Source organism: Pocillopora verrucosa, chromosome 1, assembly GCF_036669915.1.
Source record: "Pocillopora verrucosa isolate sample1 chromosome 1, ASM3666991v2, whole genome shotgun sequence".
Lineage (NCBI taxonomy): Eukaryota > Metazoa > Cnidaria > Anthozoa > Scleractinia > Pocilloporidae > Pocillopora > Pocillopora verrucosa.
Genome location: NC_089312.1, coordinates 24,329,146 through 24,344,457, shown reverse-complemented (window position 1 = coordinate 24,344,457; position 15,312 = coordinate 24,329,146). Strand labels below are relative to the sequence as shown.

Below are 15,312 nucleotides of genomic sequence, written 5' to 3'. Positions count from 1 at the left end.
CACGCCCCATCCCTACCCCTGTTGAATCAGTGAACCTCAACCAGTCGAAATTGCTATCTTTAAATATGGAGGGAAATATAAGTGCGTGCCAACTGCGAGAAAAAATCTTCGAGAAAAGTAAGTTGGTTTGCTCTTCCAATGTTAGAACTTAATGCTGTGACACTATTTTGCAGTCCAATAACAAAGAGGAAGGAAATGATCAGCCTGAATTATTTTGTTTATTCTTGGCAAACTGGAGAAGCTTGCGAATAGCTTATTACGAGATAAAATAACGAATAACTAGGAACTCAACAAACGAAAATAAATCAAATTAATCTCTTTGCAATTCTGCTGAAAGTCGTAGTAATGTCTGTTCACAATCGGTAGCCTTGGATAGACGTTACTGATAATTGATTTTTTTAATTAGCCCGAACGGCTGGTCGTTTTGAACCCAGGGAAAGGGAAACAAAATTAGTTCTGCTGTAAGCTTGAGCTATGAAAAGCACGAGGGTGCCAGGACTTTTTCGAAGGAGAAATCTTCAATTTAAAGGATAAGGAGGTTATTTATGAAAAGTGTAAATATGTGAAATATGGGCCATCTCATAAGAGATGTTCTCTTCCCATTTTTTCCATACTTGATTTCATTATTTTTGAGTGTGGAAATTAATAAGACACTCACACCTGACCTTACTTCCAATATGTGGCATCAAAACACAGCTTTTTAGCTTAGCAACGGTATCTATATGGCCACAGATGAGCAGATCTCGTCGAAGCTCTGAATTTTTTTCAAGCTTTTTCATTCGATCATTTCCAATTATTACTGATGTTCCTGGAAAATTATCTTATCACTCAGTCTCTCTGCTAGTGAAATGTGGAGCTCAATCGCCCAGAAAGTTTAACTGTATATCAGGCAAGTCTGAATTGAATCTGTTCCCGCCGCCAACAATCTATTATTTCAAGATAAAAAATTGTCGGTTCACTATTAATTAAAGTATATTTCACACGTCAGAAGAGTGCCAAGTCTTTCTATCTCAGTGTCGTCGCGAGTCGCTTCCAAACATTCGAAGAGATGAATGGGTTTTATAGACTTGCTTTCACTGTTCTTTCCGTAAGCTAAGTAGTCTCTTTCAAAATAATGAGGGGTCCGTCTGAAAAACATAATGTTGTCGCCAGAAAAGGAACAAGCTCTTCTCTAGTTGTCGCAGAGAAGTTCAAACTAATGCCTCGGGTAAATTGGACTATCTTACAGATTTTGATTTTGTTTAGAATACATAACAAATTATCTTTCTGTTTAACTTCATTTTTATTTCAATAGCATCTTTAAGCAAGGGAATCGTGTTCGCGTGAACGTTTATAGGCTATCGTGATAATACTAACACTAAACTTGAGAGTTTCTAACAACGCATTGATGTTTCTGTGAGCAGTATTCTGAATGCATGCCTGGATACTGCCGAAGTACCGGGCATCGATAGGGTGCCACCTTTTTCTCCCACGTCGTGAAAATAAAGAGCAATACTAAACTGATCTGCGTAAATGGGTGGTTTATATCGAAGTTTCTTTCCTCGGGATCTTAGATCCTACCTACTGTGTAAGAGAATGAAATGTACCAAAGAGTCAAAGGCTTTCGTCATTATTTACGCTGACTACCTTGCAAACGTCATTGTGGTTTTTCAAAATATTTGAACATCTCGTGAAAATATAGGCTGAGAATGGTAATGACGATAGTCGAGCTAGAGTATAAAAGGCTTTCGTGACTTGGTACAGATTCCAAGAACACTCGTTCCACCTCATTTAAACACCACAGTTTGTCTAGATAGAAGATTTTTGATTTATGAAGGTGAAAATATGTAGAATGCAGAATGGACAAAGGAACACTTATCCATCTTTTTCAACTTGAAGTCGCTATTACCGAATTCTCTTTTGTTCAAAGACGATAGAGAATTTTAATTGCACTTTCTAGGAATTGCAATTATATAATTTTTCTTTGATAGAAGCATAACTCTATACCTTAACTTAAAAGCAAAAGACGTTCATACGAAATCTTGCGCGCGCTGACTTTCTCCGAAATCTCCTCGCATAACCTGTTGATGTGAGCTTGTGGGGGATTCCAATTAGAATCTATCCTAACAATAACTTAAGGAAAACAATATTAACCTGTTTTTAAAGACTATAAGGAAATTGACGAAGAGAACTTTTACTGGAGATGAAATTACAACGAGAATTGAGGAAGGAAAGGGTTGACGGTTTATAACGATCATTTTAAGTAGTTTTTTAAGGTGCTGCAAAATTCGTGTTCGAAGACTAGTTTTTGTGGTGCCCTTTAACCTGCTCCACTCCAAAAGCAAATTTAATTGCATTTTTCCCAAAAGCGAAGTTAAAGTGTTTTATCACATTCAAACAAACAAAAAGATGGCTAAGACAATGATGGTGATCAGGACATTAAGTGGCTATAATCTTTTGTGCATTTACTAAACCTACTTGTCCACACCCTGTTGAACCGCACCAGTTTGTCTGATGTGTTCGAGCCAGTCGCCGCCATTTCCGCAATCCGTGTGCCGAGATGGCAAAGATTTCACACTAAGCAAACAATCCTTCAAATCTCTCCCGAAGACAATCATTATATTACGCAATCAGCTGGATAAGCCTGTTTTCCTGAAAGATGATCAGAAGCTAGGATTCTCAGGGGATGTGTGATTGTCTTGTAGGAGCCACAAATAACAAAGAAAATCACTTTTGCCTAACCAGACAAGTTTTGTGAAATCACAGCTGTTAGGGAAATAAGTGATGGCGATTACCGCATTTTTTCGAAATTTCCCTGTCATATTTGCTTCGTGAGAAAAAAAGTCGGCCTAGATAAAAATACGTAATTTTAAGTCATGCTTCGGCAAACTCACGTTCTTAGCTTTATTAACCCTTTGTAAACATCACACATCACAACATTGTTCATTGGCGATTACTTAGAGATTTATGATCCCTTTAACAAGGTGTTGACAATATTTCACAAAAATGCAATCAGAAAATTTACCAAAATTACACGGGTGTTTGAACTAAGAGTTGAACTGAGAACAACATTAGAATAAACGCTGCAAATAGTGTTGTTTGCCTCAAGGCTCTCAAATATATTATACTTTCAGACTCTTCACAGCATACCTGGAATTCCTCGGTAATTTCACTTATGACGCTACAATGCCTCGGTTCCCACTGCATACATCAGTCCAAGCAGGCTATCGTAGCACTGTAGCGAACGTTCCCAGCGGTCAACAAACACTCTTACCACTTGCTGCAATATTCTTAATAGCCACCCATTAAGACGAAATCACAGCTTAAATCACAAAGCAAAGAAGTGGTTGGGCACTTGCCTCTATTCAACAGCGCGCTTGAAGACAGTGCCTGAAGTAATTCGTGTGGTCCACGCAATGAAGACGTTCACGCTTCTTGTCATCCTCACGACACTCACACTGATATTGCTCTCGTTTCCAGAGGAAAGTCACGGGGTTGTTTTTGTTCTTACAAATGGCAGAGTAAGGAAGGTTCAAAAGAGGGAACAAGAACGAAAGAAGAAACGACGAAAAGCACGCCTAAGAAACAAAAATCGGAGGAAAAGAAAGAGACAAGAAAATAAACGAAAACTCAAGGAAATGAGGCGCTGGCTGACACGATTCTCCAAGAAGGTGAGTAGCGAGTCTGGTTTGTAGACACAAGACTTATGATATAATAACGAAATAATTAATTCAGTGCTACAAGGCTAATACAAGTAAGTGAGTGTTCCGTCTTTAAGCATTGTCAATGAAATGCTTAATGCGTTTGGGGCTGGAGCAGAAGTAACAACCTCGTTTGATTTGGCGATTTTGTAACCGGTCGACGCGGATGTTTTGAAAACGAAAACGAAAACGTGAGTGTAAACGTGAGTGTAATCCACTGTAATCTCTACGCATTCGAAATTATGGAAATTTTGTAGATACTTCTACACGCGTTAAATAATGACAACATTTGAAACCAAATCGACTTGATTATCCTAAGAATGTGGGAATAGTGGAGTCTGAGACAAACACTTAGCACTTTCGTCGTGAATGAGATGAAATTTATTGATAGAGAGAAAAAAGCAAATTAGAAGTAAACATCGTCATTAGCAAACACACGCCATGCAGTAAATAAAAAAAGCGTATCTTGTACATCTCTCGGTCGTTGTAGAAGAAGCACTTGAGTCTGAAACAATCAAAGCATTATCAGTGAAAAGCTTAATCCATCACAAGCAGTCGGTGGAAAGATTCAGTCATGATAAAGGAAAAGTAAGGCACGTTTTAAAATTGACTTTTCTCTTTGCGGTTCGCTGACTGAGAAGAACAAACAAAAAGTTTAAAAATAAATCACGGAGGTGAATGCACTGCGTGTAATCTTGGAAACCTGATGGTACAACGTGGTGGCCTATACACGTAGTCTAAATTTAAAAATGTCGTTGTTTTGTAGAGCAAAAGTTTCGATGTTGGAGATCGGGGCGTAAGAAAGAAGCCCATTTGGTGATCCACGAATGACACTGCAAGAAAAGCATGGAAAACATGCGCCATGTTGTTGAGACACAACGTTGGATTGTAAACTTCCTCCCACCTTCAACGAACATAAGACTAAGATCCAACACAAGATTGGTGCGAACTAAGTTAAAAGTCATATTTATAAATGATGCATTCTTCGAACAGGGTAAATTCACACACTCGAAAAGACTGAAATAAATTGCCAAGACTTAATTATATCAGCCTCATTAACTTCGTCCAGCATTAAATGTTGAAATAATGACGAGCAATGAAAATGCTTGCTCGTTGGTACATTTGTGAAAATGATGCAAATCGGCTGTTGAGATTTCAACTTCTATTTATTTATTCCTTTTTATGTAATTTCATTAGAAACTTTATGTACCAGTTAAGCGCTTAACATAACATATTTGTGGAAAATAACTGAGTTTTTTTTTTAGGTTTGTATGCTCGTTTTAAATTATAGCGTGCGCAAATTGATTATTGTCGACATTTGGGCTCCACCTCGAGCTGGACCTAATCATTAATAAAACTACTGCAGATTGAAACATGTTCGAGTGTCTCAAGTTTGACTCTCAGCTACGATTCATAAGTACACAGTGACAGGCTTCTGTAAACAGTACATTCGATGGAAACTATTTTTAGTTAGGAATATACTTTGCGACTTCCTCTCGACCTCCTTGTGTAATTTACAACATCTATGAGAGGATAAAGGATTTGTTACTCAGAGGTGTGGCAGTAGAGAAATTCGAGCTCGTTATGTCATTTCCTAAGAATTTGGTCAAATAAAAGGAAACATTTTTACTTACAAGACAAGTTTAGTCACAGGCATAATTACTGAATGATGTAATACATCATAAAGTGGGTTTTGGCAGTGGCAAGTTTATTGTTTTACGTGGCTCTTGGTCGTCTTTTGTGGTCGAATTGTGATTAAGAGTGTGATTTAACGTACGAGAAAAACCGGAAAACTCAGAAAAACTTTTGGAGCGAGGAAGCAAACTCACAACAACAAACTCATTAGCTTGTATAGCTGGTGGTATTTTGGATTCTCGAACCTCTCGTGGCTTCGCCGCTCGATTTGCAGCTCCGGCACTCAACGCTTCATAGCGCACACAAAACCGCTAACTATACGTGGGCTGGATCATGAGACAAGGTTCAAACTGTGGCTACAAGATCCCTTCAAAGCGCACACAAAACTGCTGACAATACGTAGGCTACATCATGAGGCAAGGTTCAAACCTTGGTTTCAAAGATGGGGGTCGGAACGCTCCCTGCTGGCTGCTGCTATCCAATAAATCGCAACTTGCACCCTGGATCGAATGGTACAGCTGCCATGCTTTATTTCTCACACTAGTTTCCCTTCCACCGAGCAATGGTTGGGCAAAAAAACACAATTTTAGTTGAACATAGAATGATATCAATAGTCAAAAATTTATTATCTCAATAGAGCAGTGGTAAAAAGTTTCTTAGAGATTGGGCGAATTAGGTCCCCAAATATGCATGTAAATCGCTTCTTAACCCCCTTTCTTGGCCGAAAGTGGCATTACTTCATGCATAAAAAAAAGCCTTTTCCTAGAATAGTGTTTTCTAAGGCGCGAATCATTTCCTTAGGCTGCGTTAAAGTTTGCGCTACTTGTCTTACAAATCGATGTCCACGATATGCTGGGGCATAATAGAAATCTGCCAAAAATGTGGAAACTGCCACATTGAGCCCCGACAATCTTTGGAAAATTGTGGCAGAAAATTCGTAAAAATAAAGCGAATTTTGAATAACGACCTTCAAAAATAAGTTCTCGACACCCCTATTCTCCCTTTCAAAATCAGATATTGCTCAAATTTGCAAATTGTTCATTCAATTTTGCAAAGATACAGAGAGAGACAAAAGTCATAAATGACTGAAACATTTTCCAATCCTACGTAGTGACCAAGGTTGTGGCTTTTCACCAAGGAATTCTTGACTGAGCAGAAAAGTGTTAAAATCTGTAGTTGAAGTCTGCACCCTGAGTCAGAATCGCCGTGAATGCTACATGGAACCTATACCGCTTTCTCTTGGACAGCAGTTATTATTACTCCTTATCATGTCGGTCTATCATGGGCTATCTTCGCTCTTACGTCTTCCTACGTTTTCCTGGCAAGTTTTTGGTGTCCCTTGCATGATCCTGGTTATATAGAGAGGCACACGCACTGCGATAGTTAAGAGGCCCACGAGTCTCACACAAAGATTACAAACAGGACAAAATTGACAATATCTCGAACGCACAAACTTTAGGACTATGCTTACCTATTGACCAGATATAGACATGCATAGAAACTTCAAGTATTCTATCAGCTAAATTGGGATTAAAGCTATTACACGCTGACAATGTTTAAGAAGGCTAATATAAAGTTGTGAAAGAAATTTCCCGGTTTTCTAAAATCGATTTTTATAGATTTAGAATGTTATTTGGAAAACGTGGTTTTTACATCATTGCAAAAAATATCTCGTTAATTTCTTAAGAGATTTTACCGAGGTATCTGTTTGGATAAAACCCTCTTTATGTTGATAATCTAAATGTATTGATAAAATATGAGCTTCCGAGTAGGTAGAAAATCATTAAAAAACAAGTTATTTGGAAATATTTTAACCTAAATTACTTAAAGTGATAGTTGTTTTTCAGCTCGCAGTTCTTCAGAGCATGAAATTATAATATCAGTTTGTGCCTTTTGTTCGCTTAACGCACCAAAGTCCTTCTATACCGGAAACCGAACATTTTAAAAATGCGTAAGAAAGTTTCCGTTGGATTCTGGATTTTTTGCCGATAGATACCTTGAAATTAAAATTAAAGAGGAAAACTGTCATATCGTCATTGCTCCTGGTAAATAGAGGAACTTACGACAAAGTGTTCGTGTTGTAATTTAACTTTCTGTTAAATACCTAAAATTCCTCTTGTCTAGTTCATTGAAATCTCGACAATTCGGTTTGGCCAAAGGAAGAGACACTGTGGGAACATTAAACCATAAAAAAACGTCAGCATCATTTGTTTTATAAATAGTGGAGTAGGGTATTGTTGCACAGAATTCGCGAGAATAATAACAAAACCTCTCAAACATAACAATAGTGGATCCTTGGTAGATGACTCTCATTTCAAAGTTAATGTTTTAGGCAATTTTGAAAGTCTTATTACACTTTTGTGACCAACAAAGACCTTGCATCACGACATCAAAATACCGTTGAAAATTCTTCAAGACAATAGATAAAACAGTAACTTAGTTCAAAAAGAAGCCCAATGAAAGAAGTTTCCCCATAAAATCGCATTATCATGTTCAGCCAACGTAGCCAACCCTGAATTACCAAGATCATTTGACTATCCATGATATGACTTCAAACGCTATGAATGAATCTCGGCTATGTGGTTGCAGCACAGTATGCCATCGGCGTAAAAACGACAGCCATGGGTTACCGCCATGATAAAAGGCTTCCAAATTGCATTTTTCGAATTTTCCATTCATCATTCTTATAAACGGTTTATGTCTAGTTGTGATCCGAAGAGTGTCCTTTTAAGAGTTAATGTGCAAATGCAAGTGCCCTTCAGCAGGCGGGATGTGTAATTAAGATAGAATTGCTATTTTGTTCAGTAGCCTCTCGACTTAGTGGCTATCATTCCGCTTGTCAAAACGCTCGAACTGTTCGTTATGGGTCATTAAATATTCCTTAACAACCACTCCATTATTTGTCTGCATTTTCTTACTGAGCTGAGCGCCACGGGGTGTAACAAGACTGAATGAAACATCACTGTAGGCCCAAGTTTTTAGGACAACTGTTTGTTTATGTTACAATTGAGGTTGTTTGGCTATTCGAGGCGAGAAGTTTATAGGAGTTTCCAGGCGCCCTGAGGCGTTGTTGTCCAAGAACAGCTTGGATTCAAATGAATGGATACTTCAAGCTTGCCATGTCATTGGATCATTCTATTTCGAGGAATGGGGGCGTGATCATTCCAATCCATATTTGAGTCATTAACGAAGTATTTGATTTATCTTATAAGTGAGTAGGTATAAAAGACCGCTGCAAGAAGCATCGTGAGACACATTTGCATAGACACGCTGAGAGAAAGATGAAAACATCAACAGTGCTGACGATTTCTTTTGTATTATTCCTCGTCCTGGCTACCCTCTGCAGAAACAGTGAGGGGTTTGCTTTATCACTTACTGCAAGAAGAGATGAACTTAAGAGGAACAAAAAAAAGCAAGCATCGGATGACGTCAGGCTGAGAAGAAAGCTTAAGAGACTGAAGAACAAAGAACTGGAGCTGGAAAGAAAAGTATCAGAGTTATCGAAGTGGGTTCAAAAATACAAAACAACGCACAGATCTAAGGTAAGAATCTTTACACCTTGATCTTCTTTTACTGTGCTCAGAGCGTTATCTCTCTACATTATGTTTATGCTGGCAACGCAAACTCTAGTAGGCTCACAGATTTGTTACAGTAAATTTAGCATGACCAGTAGCAAGAACTTAAATTTGTTATATACAGGTTTTGAAAGCTTAAGAATTAACTTACTCAGCACGAAGTGGGAAACTTTAGCACCCTTGTACTGCACAATTTGTGTAAAACCGAAATTTTAAACATGGGAAAACAAAATGTTTGCAAAATTGAAGTGACGAGGGCAAAGCACATTCCTGACACTTCCTGTTGCTTGTTTCTGGTTCAACAACTGCAACCGCAATGAAGATGAAACAATTAAAGTTATTGGCTGGGTTTCCTTATGAAGCAGTTTGATAAATTGGCAGTTGTTACACGTACATTTCGGCTCTCCGACGGTGAAGAAATCACATGCAGAAGATCGAAACTATTTGCTCTTATCTAATACGGATTTTTTATGCTTTTACAGTCGAAACAAGGCAGATTTTCTGGAGCAGATTCTTGGTGAAATTTATGAACTCAGAGGATGACAATGTTTACTCTTGCGAGGAACTGAAAAATAGAGTGCCAGCTCAAGAAAGATCTGGATAAAATGTTATTTATTAGTGGGACGCTTTTCGAAAAAAGGAAGAGTCTTGCATCATCAGAATGTTATTTATTTGTACACGGAAAAAGTGAAGTTATACAATGATTATCTATTTATAATAAATACATCTTTTGATATTCGTTCAAGGACGTTGTTTTTGCTACCTCATGCCAGTTGTAAGCCTTATTTGACTCGAAGATGTAATTGACTGTAATGGATTATTTATCTCTTAAAATACACCTTGAGAAAAATAGCCATTACGTGTTTTATTTCATCATAAAAAGGAAGCTATTTATGAAGGAAACGACTGTTGTATGACGACAGAATGACATGGTAATTGGGATGATATCAGACCATTTCAGCTTCGTCTTAGAACAAACACTTATCAAAACAACTTAGGTACAAAGTAGTTTAAGCACATTAAACAAAATCAAAGCACCTTTTTGCCTACTTGACATCGTTGCTAAAACGGGGTAGCCGGTAAATTAAACGTCTTTTGATGCCATCTTGGAGAGATCCGTTCCCCAACGATTAAGGAATGCATTAGAGCTATTCAATATAATTGCTTGATGATGGGGTGTAATGATTGACTTTAGCAAATTAGTGGAAGGAAATAAATCAGAAAAATACCAATTCACTTTACTCCGATTAATTGCGAAAGTCGCTCATAAAATGATTATCCACTGAATCGTTGCTCTGTCGTGTTAATGCGATACCTTCATATATTTCACTTGAACTCGTGGTTCTGGCGGCCGTTCATTTTCAGAAATATACGGATAGTTGTTTGCCTTATGATCTGATTGATCATCATTTATATTTTTAAGTATTATACGTCCGGTCTTTAAATGTGTTCTACGTGTGATGATGCACAAGCTGATGACGGAAGAAAATAAACACGGGTAAAACAGTCGTCATAGAACACGAGACATGATCACATGGTCGCTATCGATTATGTTCTGTGCATTCCAGATAGCAGAAAGCGGGAAAGACGTTTGAAACAAAAATGGATCACCCCATGTCTTTCTCACTTTCCCTCTCAACGCGAAACTCCAACAGAAAAGATGTGGCCTCTTTGCCTTCTTTCCCCTGGTCACTGATTGCTTTGTGGGTAAAACCGCAAGAGAAATAAACTTTCAGTTGCCATAAAAGAACCCTCTGAGCTGTCCATACCTCGGCAACGACAAACACTTGAAATGTGTGAAATTGTGAGGGATCGGGCGAGAAGTATTTTTTGAATGTATTTCTGGTACATAAACTGTGACAATAAATTCCTGATACGTAAATGTTGCAACTTTTGTTCGTGAATTAAAATAATTCCGAAAATTCCACTTATCCGGATTGGTAATAATGCAATTAACTAATTCACAATTCCCTATTTCTTGACCGTGGGGCAGATGATAGGAAGATGAAATACTGCAAAGAATTTTAAATAATCTTCTCTGCAAACACATTCTAGTGCCTGATAATATAATAATTCAGACACTTGGTTTAATTTCCCCAAAGATGCGAGCTGAGTGTTTGTTGTGTAACTGACTTTGACTGCTTCATCCGGAAAATAAAAACAACATGCGCTACTATACGAAAGTTTTTTTTATTTCCAGACGGAAATTACTGAGTGTCGATTTGTAAACCACATCCTGAACCTTAACGCTGGACTCATGAAATCTTAAAAGTCAAAATCTGGCCCTACAGTATGCCCAAATTTGGTATTATTGTGACAAGCGGACTGTATTATTCAACTGTTGGAGAGCTACAGGGAGCGCATACTTTCCTCTATCTCAAAGGCGCAAAAAATCTCTGATATGCATCTACTGTAATAGAGCATGCTTTTTGTCCGAGTTTGCAGTTTATGAGTTCTTTAGAACAGACCGACACTGATAGCTTGAATTTCACTTTGAAGACAATTTCTGGAGGGAACGTATTTGCCTGAGTCGCCTGCTATCTCCGCGGAGGTGTTATGCTCCGTGCTAAGGAGAGGCGTGATAAGAAGATTTGACTGACCTGTATGTTATACTAACCTACACTGCTGATCTCTGTTTATCTTGGTCATAACATGTACTCAAACAACATGTTTGCGTAATTCTATTTTAATAGCCCTGTCTGCTAGCTCTGGCATTTTGCCGTCTTTCGGCTGATGACATATTAAATGGCCATGGCGACTGTTGGTGATTATTTCTTTTACAGGCCCACATCTGTTTTAGTTTAATTCACTCTCTGCAGTTCTTCTTTTTCATCTCAACTGTAAAGATGTCAAACAAATAAATCAACAAGAGCAATGCGGTTCAGATAACTTTCGGACTCTTTCCGGTCGTACAGTATCAGAACGCCCCTTTACAACGGTAGTTGTAGACCTTGCACAGAATATCTCACACGAGCTTAGCAAACGGGCTAAAAAATTCTATAAATAGCTTACTTTAACATCATCTTGACGAAAGCGTATGCGATAACAGTTTAGATTTACACCTCTAATGAAATTTATAATTCAAGTTTAAAACTTTTTAAGTCTAGAGTTGTTTACGTGTCCTACGCCAGTGTCGGCAAAACAAATATTGTTTGGATTTCTTCAGACCAAAACACCGCATTTTCCTCATCACCACAAGTCTTGCATTCTCACCGAGGTCCACTGTATCGATCGGGAGAGTCATCTGCCATTTTTGTTCTCTATTATTGGCAACAAAGGAAGCAGAGTGTAAGATGCATTAGTTCCACACACACACACACACACACAAAAGTCGTTTTGGTGCTGTGCAAATTGATCGTTCGTCGGTCAACCGTGTAAAAGTCTAGAAGCTTCTTCGCTAAGCATATCCGCAATAATAATAAAAGATTTAATTGGAGGCTGCAAAAACGCCTGAAAAGGGATTTTTAATTTTCCGTAGTTCTAGGTTCATCAATGTCTAAACCCTCTCAATGGAAAAATAACAGTGGTCGTGACTTTTCAGATCATTACGCCGCCCTTTCTTTGTCTGTGGTCTCAATATTGTCTTAAATCTGTGGAATACTATTACTATACTATCATGCTCAAAATTTTTATTAAGGATTAAAAGTTGGCCTGTAAGGTCACTTAGTCGGCTTTTGGACGTGTCTGAAAGATATGGTAAAATCAGCCACGTCAAATCTTCTTAAAAACTGTCTTCCGTCAACACCCTCTCATGTCAAAAATCAAATCAAACAAGACTGGCTATTAATTGTAATATTAATTTTCCGCTGAGAGATTTCTCTTGCGATTCGACATTGGTTATCGGTAATAATTGTTGCTTGAAGCAAAGCTTTGACACAAAAGAAAAAAATAATCGAAAAAGAAGTTCACTTTTTTTAAATACTTTCTTACTTAATATCCTCTTTACCCAGTGCTTCAGCCATCGGTCTTTCGGCTTCTGGTCTGTCTGCTCGAGAGTCGACTCAATATTTGGTTTTTCTACTCGTTGCCCAGTCATAATTATTATGATGGCTTCAGGGTCTCCTTGTTGCTTAATTGGATGGCCAATAGCGATAATCTTCAGTAATGCAAGCATTAGCAAAATCGATATGTAAATGCTCCTCATGGCGGTGCGATGTTTAGCTCGAGCTTATCTTCAACATTGGCGGCTGTCAATGCCACGAGTCTTTATTTATCAACGTGCTAAACCGGATATGCTTCAAGAAGAATCAAGGTCCATTCTACACTTAAATCGTGGCCAATCAGACAAAACGATCTTAATTGCTTTCCTGTTAATGAGATCCGCCTGTTTTTAGAGGTCTGCTGGCAATGGAAGTGAATACCCGTTAGGCAGAGACCACTTTTCCCAACACACACTACGTGCTTTCATTTGCGTTGCAGAGGAGCTTAAATAATTCTTACTTACACTAACCTAGGTTACAAATTTCGCTTTCAGTCAGCTTCATAGTGTTAGTTTTTTTTTCTTTTTTCATATTTGAATGATTAGTTACAATCGAAACCCACTAGTTACAGTAAGAACGAACGTGTTTAATTATCAAAGAAAACTCTGGAGCTACAAGAAACGGCGGATCAAATACTTCTAGAAAAACTGAGAATGTAAACATTCTTGTTCTAAGGAAACGATTTAAATTTTAATCTTATGAACTGGAGCACACCCATGAAACTGCGGAAATTCACGCCCATTCCAGCATTCGCCTTGCTTACCTCCATCTTCCATTTGACACGTATCCAGCAAAATTTACACGTTTGACTATCCTATGTTCGAGAGTCTTTTTATCTCACAACTTGCTTGATGATGTTGTCGGAAGATGTCGGATGGACGGTTGACTTACAGAAGCTTGTTGGCTCATGCATCTTAGTTCTTGGTGTTCGGTAAATAAACTTCACCTACACTAGGCTGCTGGTCACATATGCCGACAGTGAGAAGCAGAATTGGCATGAACAATTCTCCATTAGTTAATTTATCAAAGAGTGGGAGAATATTTATGCTCTGGCGTAAAGATTTTAACTAAAGTATGGTGGCGTAAAAACACCAATTTCCTCGTTTCCTTTAAGATCAATGAGTTTTCCTTGATTTACAGCTTGTATACAGGTAAACCGTAGAGCGTTGTTTCTTGTTTGCAGCAACTAGTGCTAATTGACGATTGGATAATTTAGATCAGAATGTAAACTAATTAATGTTACAAAAATTCAAATCTCCCAAGGTAAAAAACGAGAATGGTATGATCACCCTGCTATTGGCAAACATGTGGGCTCAACGCTGTTATTTATATAATTGAGGTCTCTATCTAATGAGGAAAGTCCTGAAGAAAAGACAGAACTCCTGTGGGCGCCAAGGGCTCCATATTTGCTGGCTTACAGTCAGCTTAAAGCGATCCAAACGTTGCCACTAATTGTGGGCGTTTTAAGTCGACATAGAGCGATCCATAATGACTGTGGGATTTTAAAAACAACTAAGGCGATTTCTGCGATCCTAAGACCATTGGCGACTGAAGGGATTTACTGGTTCGACATGCAGAGCATCTAGCCCGATTTTCTTGACACTGAATGGCTCTATCATATAAGATTTGCACAAATAGCAATACTAATAATAGTACAAGTGTGAACAGATATAAGTCATTATATATACGAATGCTAACAGACGTATCAGAGATAAGAATTAACGCTGAACCGTGCAGTATTTTACGGTATGGAAACAACTTTAAGAGTCTAAAAATAGAATCAGTTTTGCATAACGTCTACGGTTTTCAAACTTTCCGTTTCATGTAAAGCACAAGCTACTGTTGAATCAATCATGCCCGTATTTGTTTTGAAAAGACACATGTTTCGTTCAGTGGAGTATTGCAACCCAGAATGGACTCAGATGGGGCAGAAATATTAACTAATTGGAATCAACAGCATGATAGCGCGGTAGGTTACTTTCTGTGCGGTAGTTCAAAGTGAGATGAAGTTACATTATATGGGAAAAAAACTTCAAAGAAAGATTATAAGTCCAAATGTCCAAAAGGTCAAGGAACACTCATACAGAAAAAAATCAAACAGTTGTTTCAATTTAATTTAGTAACTCTATAAGCGGCGAAATACTGGGAAAAATGAAAAAAACAAAAACCGTTTGTGATGTAGGGACGAAGTGAACTTAAGAATAGTTGTTAGTCACTGTCTAGTTTAAAATTTTTTTTTTCGTATCGAACGATCCACTATTAAACGAGCACGTATTACCCTTAATGAGCGTGCATTGAACGTCAGAGGTAAAAACTTTTCGTCTCTCTGAAAGACTACTCCTGGAATAAGGGGCGCAGTATTGTATGGAATTCCCAACACGAAAGGAAATACTCAAACAAGCCCCTTGAAAACTGAAACAGCGTTTTGTTGCACACAGCAGG

The 15,312-nt window shown here is 38.1% G+C and overlaps 2 long non-coding RNA genes across 2 annotated transcripts; both read left to right on the top strand.

Annotated features, from left to right (window-relative positions):
- Positions 1-2,968: 2,968 nt before the first annotated feature.
- LOC131796770 (uncharacterized) lies at positions 2,969-5,055 on the top strand. The gene is made up of 2 exons (XR_009341163.2): positions 2,969-3,650; positions 4,447-5,055. It is a non-coding gene; the product is annotated as an uncharacterized lncRNA (long non-coding RNA).
- A 2,610-nt stretch (positions 5,056-7,665) lies between these two features.
- On the top strand, positions 7,666-9,927 carry LOC136282095 (uncharacterized). The gene is made up of 2 exons (XR_010718088.1): positions 7,666-8,857; positions 9,373-9,927. It is a non-coding gene; the product is annotated as an uncharacterized lncRNA (long non-coding RNA).
- The last annotated feature ends 5,385 nt before the right edge of the window (positions 9,928-15,312 follow it).